The sequence below is a fragment of the Sciurus vulgaris genome (genome assembly GCF_902686455.1).
Source record: "Sciurus vulgaris genome assembly, chromosome: 14".
Lineage (NCBI taxonomy): Eukaryota > Metazoa > Chordata > Mammalia > Rodentia > Sciuridae > Sciurus > Sciurus vulgaris.
The window spans coordinates 62079967-62092602 of record NC_136475.1 but is presented as its reverse complement, the minus strand read 5'-3'; the positions used below and the strand labels follow the sequence as shown (position 1 = coordinate 62092602).

Genomic DNA, 12636 nt, shown 5'->3' with positions numbered 1-12636 from the left:
TCTTATTTTGGCTCTTGGAAAATGTGATAAATTTGCCTTTGAAGTCTCTTTCCAAATTGTTGATAACATTTTTGAATAGGCTAAATCTAAACACACCATTCCATTAAAGAAGAATTGACATCCATCAGCTAACAGTGGTGGTTGTTCTTGATCTTGTGCTTAAGGATCTTCCTGAGGCTTAGTAACATGACTTTTTGAAAGTAAGAGATACTTTGTGGCTTTCTGCTGCTGAAAGCCTGTGGATCTTCCTAACAAGGAAAAAAAAAAAAAAAAAAAATGAAATGAGTTAAGCATACTTTCATTTATTAACAGCTGTAGTTTATAGGGAGGGAAAGTTAAGCTTTTTGGGCTTTAGTTATACCTAATGTACTTTTAACTTTTATTTGGTTGTTTGAGATGGGGTCTCACTATGTTGCCCAGGCTGTTCTCCAACTTTGGGATTCAGGCAATCCTCCCTGCCTCAGCTTCCCGAGTAGCTGGGACTGCAGGCACACACCACTCTACTCAGCTATTTTTATCATTTTAAAAAAGTCTGAACAAAACCTGTGCTCATCTCTATTCTCCTGGTAATTCCTTTATTCTTTGGGATGTCTTGAAGTTACTGATATTGATTCTGCACACTTGCCCTCAAATTCTTAGAGTACCCTGGGATATTATAGTCTAAGCTTGCAAACTTGAACTGACTTGAAGTGACTTCATGCTGTTTTCTTACTATCTTACATCTTAGATGGAGCTTTGAGTCCTTCTTTTTGATTCTTCTCCTACCCTTTCCTGACAGAAAATTAAATCAGAGCAAAAAGGGGATTGATAAGTACTGCCTTCTTTTTGTCAACCTTTATTATTACATCACACACCCTGAAGGATGTTCAGTAACGTCCTTCTTTATCTTCTTATTCCAAACAACCTTCTAGTAATCTTTATCTTTTTTTTTTCTTCCTTCTTGCAAGCCTCAGCATTCTGGAATTTAGCCTTTCAGACACTGTTTTATAAAACTCTACCAACTCTTCAGTGAAAATATGGTGAGGTGAAGTTGGTTTCATCTTACCAAAAATGTCTATTTTGTAACAAGATTTAAAACTAGATCATCTCAATTCTCTATCCATCTGACAGTTTATAGTATACTTATTCCCATAAGAGTACCATTGCTGTTTTCCCTTCTTAATCTCTAATTTTTTCCTCATGTTTGATTTCCATATAAATGAATGTTTTAAATTTAAAATTTACTTATTATTCATCTCTATGGCATTTGACTTACTGTTTTCCTCTGAAATTACCTAGTGACCTCTCCCAATATAATTCTTCAGGCTAAGTCATCCATATAGGCCTTTTTATTTATTTTGATTAATACTCCCATTTTCTGCCAGTCAATTCAGTCAGTTTTTTGCTAAATGTGCTCTTCCTTTTTTTTAGGAACTGAATTATATCCCTCAGGAGTTTTTCAGTAGACAAAAGCAATCTGTAGAGTCTAGGGTAATTGGCATCTTAGACATTGATGATATATATATCTTAGTTCTGGTCACCTTGGATCCCTTAACATCTATGACAAAGAAAATAAAGTCTAATTTTGCTAACGGAACAAGGAAATAGGATTATCTCTGAGAGGCTCTGAGGGCATGGACTAGTTAGGAAAGTCTAGCAAACCTCCAGTGAACGCTGGACAAGGATGGAAAGTCTGAGGGAGGAAAAACTAAGCCCCATATTTAGAGTGGTAATGATGGAGATGGTGCTGAGTTGCTTACTGCAGGTGGTAAGCTTGTGCAGAATGAAGTGCAAGATCACATTGATGTTCGCAAACTGGGTAGGAGGTTTATTGGGGTATTCTGCCAGGGACTCCATAACTTTGCCACCTAACGGCTGTCTTTGAGTAAATTCCTCTGACCTAATGAACTAATGAAAGAAACTCCCCATTCCTTCCCACTATACCCTGTGTTTTACATCAGAATTTTAGAACCAGAGTAGTTTTTACAAAAGACCAACTCTATTTTCTTGACACTATCCACAGTATTTGCTTATTTTTCTTTGTTTTCTAATCCATATGCTTAATGACATGAATTATTCTTATCATAGCAGTAACTTAACCATTAACAACAATAGCTAACACTTTATGAGCTTTTGTTACATGCCAAATATAAGTATTAACTCATTTAATCCTTACAATGACCCTTGAAGTAGGTATTATTTCCATTTCATAGATGAGGAAACTGAGGTTTAGGGAGGTTGAGTAACTTGCCCAAGGTCACACAGCTAGTAAGCCAGATTTGCATATGTATCCAAAGCCAAGTTCTTAACATTTTGTTTGAATCTGCCTACTCTGCTTAGGAAGACTTGAATCCATCAGTGCTGGTGGTGTTGGTGTTGATAGTAGGATATGGATAAAATGATAAAGAAGTGTGCATTTCACAATATGCAAAGATATTTTTTCTCTTTAAACAGACATTATTTTATCTAAACAACAATCATGTGCTGTAACTAGTATTATTCCTATTTTACAGAGAAAAAAACAAGACTGAAAGATTAAATCAAACCTTACAAAGGCTTACTTTTATTGAATTATATTATTCTTATAAAAATAATCCTGGTGTTTTGTTATACAGTAGAGTGACTATAGTTAACAATAGTGTATTGTATATTTCTAAATAGCTAGCAGAGAGTTTTTTAATGTTTTCACTACAAAGAAATATTTAGTGAGGTGATGTGCTAATTACTTTGATTTGATCATATGTACAATATGTACATATGTTGAAACACTGCATCCTATAAATATGTATAGTTATGTATCAATTAAAAAATAATCTAGTAATCCTACTATTTAGTGTGTGTAAAAATTTATATTTCTTTTTTAAAAAATAGTATATGTAGTATACATGTAATAATCTGACTTTTTAAACTTCAAAATATACTGTGTATATTTCCATATATTTAAATATTCTTCCACAATATTAGTTTAATAGTTTTATTGTTTTTCATTACATGGATTTTTATCCTTTGTGCTCACTCATGGAGGAAAATATTAAAGATACTAATATAAAGGGAGAGTATAGAATAAGTAGTTTCACATTATTCAGATGGTTGAGGTTCAAAGTGCATTAGTTGATTAGAACTTTCTGCAGAGTGAATAAAGGCCTATTTTCCTATAACTGATCAAGCTGCTAACACTGCTCTTTTTGGTTGGACTTTGTAGTATCATTACCTCCATGCAAGTGTCCACCATTATGTGTAAGTGAATCTTTTTTTTTTTTTTTTTATTTCAAAATCAATTTTATTGCAGCCAAAACAGTGGAATTCACTGTACATAATAAACTGTTTTATATACATACACATTTTAAGTTATAGGGAATAAAGTTTATTTTGGCAGATAGTGTTAAACAAAATTAAAGTCGCATACATTAGTAACATAACTCAACATCCTTAATTTGGTATAAGTGTGACACATTATCTTGCTTTCCTGTGTTCTGCTAAATCATCATACCTAAACTGTTTTATAAAACTGATACGCTGAAATTTAACTTTACTGTTTTCGCTTATGCTCTGATTCCAAACAAAACTTTTCATAAACTTCTTCAATCTCTGGGTCCATCTCATCATCAATATCATCCAAATATGGATCACCACCCCCTGACAAATCTGGTCCATTTTCTTCATAATCTGGAAAAAAAGTCCTCCTCTCTTTCAAATAATTCTTGATATTTCTCTTGGTAATCTGGATCAGCTGCAGTGAAAGGAACACCATCAGATGTATAAAATGTTGGTTCATTGATAAAGTAGTTAGGATCATTTTCAGGTGTTGCTTCTCTGTATGTCGAAGTTGCATGAACTCTACCTCGATTACTTGACCAGAGTTCTACAAGCTTCAAGTGCATCTGTTTTACATCTCTGCTACAGTTTGCATCCAGGACAACATTTTCAATTCTCTGAATAATTTCTTCCATATCAGTCTTTCCTTTTTCCTTCCAGGCATCTTCCAAAACTGACCCTGTGAACTTCAGTAATTTTACTGCACAAATTAAGTTGTCATCCACAGGATTAGAGAAGAGGGCATTCAGCAATTCCTGCAGACCAACCTGAAGGATATCTGCTCTTGTAACCTGTCCATTTGTTCCCTTGATCTCCAAGTTAAGATAAAGTTCTCCCAGAAAGAGTACAAATGCATGAAATCATTTTCGAGTCACTTCATCTCCTTTTGCAGCTTGATCTTTTAACTTCATATTCAGTCCGACACCTTTGAAGTAGTAATTGGCAAAAGTTGCCACTCTGTGGGCTTATCGTCAGATGATGGGACAGGTAATTACACAGGCGAGCTCCCATATAAGAGAAATTTGGGGTAGATGTAACCTGTTGGTAGATGAGTTCCACAAGTTCTTGCAAAGTATCATCTGTTGTAACCCAGCCATTCAGGGTCTCTGCAAACTGTTCAATTTCAGTTTCAAAACTGCCAAGCTGCTCTGTAAGATGATTCAAAAAATCCTGAACATATACTGATAGAGTGGGATAATCCTCACAACGATCCTCCTAGGATTGTGTATAATTAGAAGAATAACCTGATGGGTAAAATTCAGGACGTTCGCAGACAGTTTAGATATTAACACAGAAGCCACAACCACCTGGGGTTTAGCCATTGCTGACTCGGAGTTCTGGAGTTCTGTAATGGGATTTCATCCTGTGGACTAGGTGGAGCTCTCAGGGGCCTCATTTGTTCTGAGAGCGCCCCCGGCCTGGGAGGCCGCTGGGAGCCTGCGGGGGGCCTCGCTCTGGGCCCCTGGCTGTGGGACCGTCCTGGGCTGGCGCAGTGGCGGCGGCTGCAGGAAGCCCGGGGCTTTGGGCTGTGGCTGCGGCTAATGGCCGCGACCGCTCCGCAGGCCCCGTTCCATTCGGAAACCCGCCGCCCTCAGGCCCAGGCCCCTGTGTAAGTGAATCTTACCAACTAAACCACCCCACTGATTGCTCTTGAGGTGCAAGATGGAATCATGGTCCTAAGAACTTCTCAGGGTTATCCATTTTTTTCTCACTTTGTCTTCCTGGTGTCAAAGTCATGTGTGTTCTTGCCTTTCTGCTAGATGGAGGGTTCTTTGGAGAAAATATCACCTTTCCCATCTTTGTATCTCTCATATTTCTAAGTATAGTGCTAGTCAAGGGGATCTGATCCCAATACAAGTGGCTTACCTTTAATTCATATTGACTTAATATGGCAGACATGGCTTAATGACTAAAATCTTCAAACATTTTTACCTATAAACATTTTATCCATAAATTGGATCAAAAATACTCAGAAAAAGAAGTAAAACTTAAAAATTAAATAAATAAAAGTAGTGAGGCAAGGTGATACTCTAGAAAGAACAATGGATTGGAGCAGGAAGACAGCTCTAAAACTTTGCCACTAACTTGCAGAGAGAACTTGGAAAAGTCCCTTGATTTCTCTGAGTCTCCATTTCCCTTCTGGAAAAGGAAGGTATTGCATGAAATGATTTTTTATTCTTTCTAGGAGTGATATGTGAGGATTCTATCATTTGATATTGCTTGAGCTTGTACTTATTTTATAAAAAGACGAAGCAGGGGAGACCTCAGGAATAAATGGATTCTAAAGCAAGTTCTTCTGAAATTTTTCTTCACATTGGAATTAAAAATCAAAACCAATGCCAGGATCTCCCTTCAGAGCATCTAATCTAACCAAGCTGGAGTGTGGCCAAATTTGGAATTAAAAACAAAACCAAAAAGACCTCCCTTAATGATTCTATGTATAGCCCAAACTACTATTTTCAAAGGTTTCCCCATTGTGTTATTAATAATTAGTGATCAATTCCTGGTCACACCCCGATTGTTACTATTTTGACCCTAAAAAATAAATAGGAAGGCTGAATTCTCTAAAGTTGGTAACACTATTTCAACTCTTTTCACACAGAGGTAGTTTGACATATAGTATTGTTCTGTTATGCAACATCATGTTTGTGTGTGTGTATATGGTTCATAAATCCATTGGGTAAATTAGATGGAACTAAAAAGGATTGAGGATTGCAAGTTATCTCTACTGACTGATGAATATTTCATGTCAATTAAACATTTGTAAAAACCTAGGTAGTATTATGATCCACTCATAACTATTATGTGACTGGCACATCTCCATACAGCAATAGCCATTGCTGGGGCTACTGTACTACCCTGGCATGAATCATAATAAATTGGGATCCCCCTGGACATAATGAACAGTAATATAATTTTGTAGTTATTCTCCTAGCATGATGAAGCAGTAAGCCAAATTGAGTTTCTAGATAAAATTTGACATATGGGTCTTATTCTTAAAGAAAAAGAGCCATTGTTGCTTTGGCATTCTTCCAGAATTCTGCAGAAATCCACGTGGTAGCTTATTGTTGTATTACAAAAAGGTACTACAAGTATTTTTTAATGAAAAAGAACAAATTGCTAAGTTCAATTAGTCCTTTGGGGCAGAATTTGGAATTTCTTTTCAGTCTGGCGGCTGGATCCTACATGAGGTATTGTTTGACTCACATAGGGGCAGTCTTAAAGGCCTTGAACTGCAAGGCCACCATGGGGGCTTCTGGTTGATGGTGGAAGGATCAAGCAGCCCTCTTTGCCGTAGCAGCAAAACATGATGTTAACATCATTTAAAAAAAATAATAAATCAGCCATAGGAAAGAAGGTTAAGTTGTGGCAAAATCGAAACAAATCTAGTTCTTTCAACTAGCAATCTGAAAACTTTGTTCGACATTTATGAGTGAATGTGGTTTGAGGAATTATGTAAGACTAATTATTTAAAGGATGGTTTTAATTAAAATAACATAAAATGAAAACATACCTGTAAAAACATCTCAGTTGACACCATCTCTTAAAACAAGCATTAATGTAAAATTAAAAATTGGACTCTAATCTACAAATATTGCTTGGAGAACATGATTCTAGAGCAAAACATTTACTGGTAGCAAAAATTGTATAGCCAAATTCAGAAGCTTGAGAGAGAAGGATAGCTACCTTAAGGACCAATATTTCAGAACCAAATTTTGCTTCTGAGAGTTGACCTAAAGATGCCTGTGTGCGTTGGTAAAGAGTGTCAAATCTAGTGTTCCTGGCATAGAATTACTAACATAATGTAATAGAAGAACAGAAATTTTCCTGTAGCTCTTTTAGTAGTGCCAATTCAGCCTTGGGTTATCCAAAGAAATTTGATTGTCCTAATTAACATTAATTCAGCCCTTCTGTCAGGCTTATGCGACATATGCAATCCAACCATCAGTCAGTGGCATATTGAAATGCTCTCCACAGGACTGCAGAGCTGTGGGTGACCTCTGTGTGGACATGATGTTTGCCATGCAGGAATACTCACATTCCTGCCCTAAGCTCAGAAAAACAGCTATCAACCGTGATGGGAAAAAAAATTATGTTCATTCAGAATAATTGAAACATTTTGTTTCTCTCCCGTGTTCATCCCTAATAAAATCAGGGAAATGATACAACATACCTACACTTTTGAGTAACACTTTTCAAGCAAATGCACCCGGGGAAGTAGGATCCCATTTGGAGAAAGCTCAATTTGGGGGTCAGCTTGTTTTCTGGAAGCAAAAGATTGCTGTTAGAGAAAGACAGGGGAGGGAAGAGAACTGGAAGAAGATAAAGACAGACTTCTCCCTGTTTGGTTTCTTCTATAGTGCCTTTTGTCTTGACACATCTTGATAGCACAACTTTGGAAGGAATCTAAAATTCGGGAGCTAGTAGGCTTTAACAACACAGCCATAGGTGGTGGTTTCAAAGTTGACAGTTACTGCTCTCTATGGAACTGGAGTCATCCACTCAGCACTCATTTACCATTCCTGCCCTTCCAGAGTTTATAAGGAAGTCCAGGAAACAGGTTAATTGTTTACTTGCAATTGTGATAAAGGTGCTCTTAATTCTTGTAATGAGGAGATCTAACTTTGCCAGAACAGGGTTGAGAGGAAGGAATACTTAAGAATAAAGCCAGCTGGGCACAGTGGTCCATGCCTGTAATCCTTGCAGCTCCTGAGGCTGAGGCAGGAGGATCATGATCAAAGTCAGCCTCAGCAACTTAGTGAGACCCTGACTAACTCAGGATGATGCTGTCTCTAAATAAAATAGTAAAAAGGACTGGGTTCAACCCCAGTACAAAAAAAAAAAAAAAAAAAAAAGAATAAACCTAAAGGACAAACTGGAGGTAGAGGGAAAGGGGCTGCTGAAGTACTCTAGATGGGAGAAGGGGCATGTGCACAGTCCTTGAGATGGCAAGGAGATGGGTATTAAAAAAACCAACAGTCTAAAAAAGCCACCCTGCCTGCAGCAGGTCGGCAAAACAGGAGAGGAAGGAAAAGGGCAAGACTGTGCAGAGATTCCTGGGCCATGCTAGGGTTTTTGCCTTTATCCTAAAAGCAGTAGGAAGGCATTGAATGGGTGAAGTTGGGGAAGTGGTATTTGTGACCTGGTACCTTTAAAGAACCCTCTGGTTACAGAGTGCACGAAGAGTAGAGCAAGAATAGGGCATGGGTTCTGAGAGGCCAGCAGCAGCTACCACAGAAGCCCAGACCAGAGAATTGGAACAAAGGAGATGGTGGTGAAGGAGAGAAGTGAGAGCTTCATGATATAACTTACAAGGTGGAAGTCAGGTTGTGGCTGCAATGATAGTGGTTGAAGTGCCAGTATCTGCACAGGCTCAAGATTTTACCTGACTTCTCTGGCCATCTTATCTCAGTTTCTAAATTGTTTGAATTAATGCTAGACAGGTAGAGCCCCAAACTAAGTATGTGCTCTGAGAGAATCTGCTTCATGAATAAAAATCATGCACGCCTGTGATTTTTATTCATGGAACAATTGTACCTAGAGACAACTCAATAGGAAAACTATTAATAACTGGTGATAATATCATCTCACTGCTTCAAAATAAATGTTTTCCATTTTCAAAAGTTCTAAGTTCAGTTTTACTTGCAATATTTCTGCTTACATGGTAAAGGTCTATAAATCAAGATGCAAATATCATAGGCTTCTTATGGTTTATTATAGGAATGGCTATTTTCTTGGAATTATTTTGCAAGATTTGCATATGTAATCCAATGGAATATATTCATTTCAGATGATTCTGAGAGTCATTTTCATTCTTTCCCTATTTTAAAAATGAGGTTTGTTTAATAGCTTTACATTCCCAATCTATATACTATTACTATTGTTCCTCTCCTTTAGTAGTTCTGTCAAAATCTCTTCCAATTCTCGAATTCCATGATTTTCCCTTTTTGCTGTCTCTTTTGTTATCTTTCACCACATCTCTTCTCTCAGTTTTCTCTCTCCCTCTTTTTGTGGAGGTAGTGACTGGCATGCTAGATGTGAGTCACGTGTTCAGGGAGTACTTATCAAGGGGAGCCTGGGCTCCAACATTGCTCTTTCCTCAATTTCCTCTATGCATTAGCTTCAAGTACAGTCATTACTCATTTAGTTCTCCAATAAAATGCTCTTTGTTGCAATGACAATTTTTTCTAGTATAAGGCATAATGGCATATCAGGCTGATGATGTGGATTTTATAGCAATTGGCAGATTTTATTTGTGTGGGTTTTTTATGGTTGTTGGTTACCTTTTTTTTAAGTTGCCATTTGGATCAAGGGGGATTTTATTTCTTAACTAGGATTATTTCTTTATCAGATTTAATTTAGGAGTGGTTTTTTTCCTAAATACCAAATTCCTAGAGATGCTACATAGTTAATTTTTTTCTTTTTAACTTGATTATCCTCATATCAGGTTTTTTATGAAGCTGGGATAAATATATTTAAGAGAAAATATCCATCTGATAAGTAATATTTTCCCCAAATACAATGAGGTCCATTTAAATGAATACCTGAAATAAAAGTAATCCTAATGATGGATCTAATGCACTTTATATCAAACCCACTGAGTTCCTTTAAACCCTATTCAATAAATGCCTGATTAATAAATAATCCTGTTAAATGAATAAAACCCTGGTGTGCCAAATGGAGACACACAAAGCAATCATGATCAGACTTGTTATGGGAGAATGATAGATGAATAAATCTACTCTGCAATTAATTTATGTCAGAACTATGATGAAATCCCTGTGGCAATACTAAATCTGTTAGAGGAATAGATTTATCATCTTCTTTCAAACAATTGCATTCCAGGAACTTAACAAAAATACTATTATCTGAATCTCATAACAGAGATATCTACTCACTTACATTGGGAAGAAACATTCTTCCGTGCAGTCAGAGCTAAAAAATGTTTATTGTTATTGATGCTAACTGCAGCAAGAGCAATGTATGATACAAACTACTGATGCTGATACATATTCTTATTTGCTTCTGTTTCTTCAGATTTGATCAAAGTTGCCTAATTTTAGATAGGTTGCTGTGAATTATTCTACTTTTTAAAAGGTGAAAAGCAAACCAACCAAGCAGGGCATATGCTATTTTGAAGACATTCTGAACCACTGTATAATGTGGTCCCACTTAAGATTTGAAAGCATAGATTAGGGACCATGTGTTGAGAAGATATTGGGGTTGATAGGGTATCACACTGTTGTTGTATATTTTAGCTTCAAAATTCAGCCTACCTGTGTTTTAGTGTTAAGCTTTTAGGCACATATGAATACAAAACAAAACAACTCTCCTGAAGCCTCACAAACCCCAAAACAACAAAAAAATGTCTTGAACTGAAGGTTCGGTAATCTGAATTTGTGAGGGCTTAGGTTCAGAACATGGCAACCTTAAGAGAGACTTTATGATTAAGAAATAGAACCATGCTTAATGCATTCTTATTTTGGGGGACTAGAGCTGATATTATAAATCCAGTCCTTCTTGCCAGTTTAAGGAGATTTACAAGATAAGAACTGAATGAAAAGGTAGATGTGTATAGTAATTATAAATATGTGGTCATCAAGAGAGGTTTTTGCTTAGTCTGCTTCTAGATGGAAGAATAATTTATAGGGCTGAGGTAGGAAAGAAGGGGGGCTCCTTGAAACTTGAGGGAAGAAAGAATTTGTCTCATGGGAATAGTATTTGAAATCAGGTTTTATTAAAGTTTTAATATGTGTCAAATGAAACTAAAACATTATCTTAGTTTAAATCTAGTCTGTTCTTTTTACTGTGAGTAGTTGGGCATTATAAATTTTTTTATTAATATAATATATGTACATAGCAATCCTGTGTACTCTTGTTTCTAAGATTTAATAACAAGTACTTGATGAATCCATACATGTAGGGGGATTGATTTGTTTGCACAATGGTTCATGATATAAAATACTTCATTAGAACATTCTGTCTGGTACCGTGCTCATTTATGAACTATCTTTATGAATTGTTGCCAAATTCTCCATAATTCTAAGATCTCTTTTTCTTTTCAAAATTATGGTTATATATCATCTAACAGAGGCCGGGAGTGGGGGAAAGGAAGGGAAATGGAGGATGGGGATGTAGCTCAGTGGTAAACCACTTGTCTAGAATGTGCAAGGCCCTAAGTTTGATCTCCAGTATTACAAAGAGAGAGAGGGATGGGGAGGGAGGAAGGGAGAAAGGAAAAAGAAGAAGAATGAGGAGGAGGAGGAGGAGGAGGAGGAGGAGGAAGGATGAAGGGAGGGAGAACAGGAGGGAGGGAAAGAAGGAAGGAAAGGAAAAATGGTTAATGGGTACAGGGTTACAGTTGGATAGGAGGAATAACTTCTAATGCTCTATAGCACAGTAAGATAACTATAGTTGACAACAATTAATTTTATATATCAAAATATCTAGCAGAGAAGATTTTTAATTTTCCCAGCATAAAGAAATGACAAATGTTTGAGGTGATGAATATTACCCTAATCTGATCAGTATACTTTATATATGTATAATATCACACTGTACTTCACAAATATGTATGAATATTGTGTGTCAATAAGAAAAATATTTAAAAATTTAAAAATGTATAACAGGAAAATTGTCATTTTAACCATTTTAAGCATATGGTTCAGTGGCATTAAATACATTCACTTTTTTGTGCAGTCATCAACACCATCCATCTTCAGAAGGTTTTGTCTTCCTAAACTGAAATTCTGTGCATTAAACAAGAATGCCACATTCTTCCTTGTCTCTAGTCCCTGGCAACTACCATTCTACTTTTGTCTCTGGATTTCAAGTCAGTGGCATCATGTATTTGTCTTTTAGTGAGTGAGTGGCTTATTTCACTTTTCATAATGGCATCAAGTTTCATTTGGTTTGGAACATATGAGAATTTATTTATTTATTTCTGTAATTTAAAAAATATTTGGTTCTATGATCCCATCTGGAATTTAGTTTTGCATGTGATGTGAAGTCTGATTCCAAATTCATTTCTTCTGTATGGCTATTCATTTGCTCAAACAAAATGTAAAACAGTTCATCTTTTCTGCATTGTTTAGAAATCACCTTTTACCAGATACTTATTTGTAAGTTCATCTATTTCTAGGTAAGTTATGTTTTGCTTTCTGATGAGACAGTTTTCTCATTATTCTGTGGTTTAATTTTTTCTTGACTTTTTATTCATTCTTCAAAAATGAACATTTGAACCTGTATATTGGACTTTAAAAAATAAAGTAGTATATTAAAATATACTCAGGATTTGTTTTAGTCAGGTATGGTAAGACATGTGGTCAGAGAAGTGATTCT

At 36.2% G+C, this 12636-nt stretch overlaps 1 protein-coding gene and 1 pseudogene across 5 annotated transcripts in view; one reads left to right on the top strand and one right to left on the bottom strand.

The window, feature by feature from the left end:
• CAMKMT (calmodulin-lysine N-methyltransferase) overlaps positions 1 to 12636 on the top strand; it is a 395177-nt gene that overhangs the window by 205092 nt on the left and 177449 nt on the right. The window lies entirely within an intron of this gene.
• On the bottom strand, positions 3252 to 4879 carry LOC306644408 (polyadenylate-binding protein-interacting protein 1-like; annotated as a pseudogene). The gene has a single exon. The product of its transcript is annotated as a polyadenylate-binding protein-interacting protein 1-like (transcript).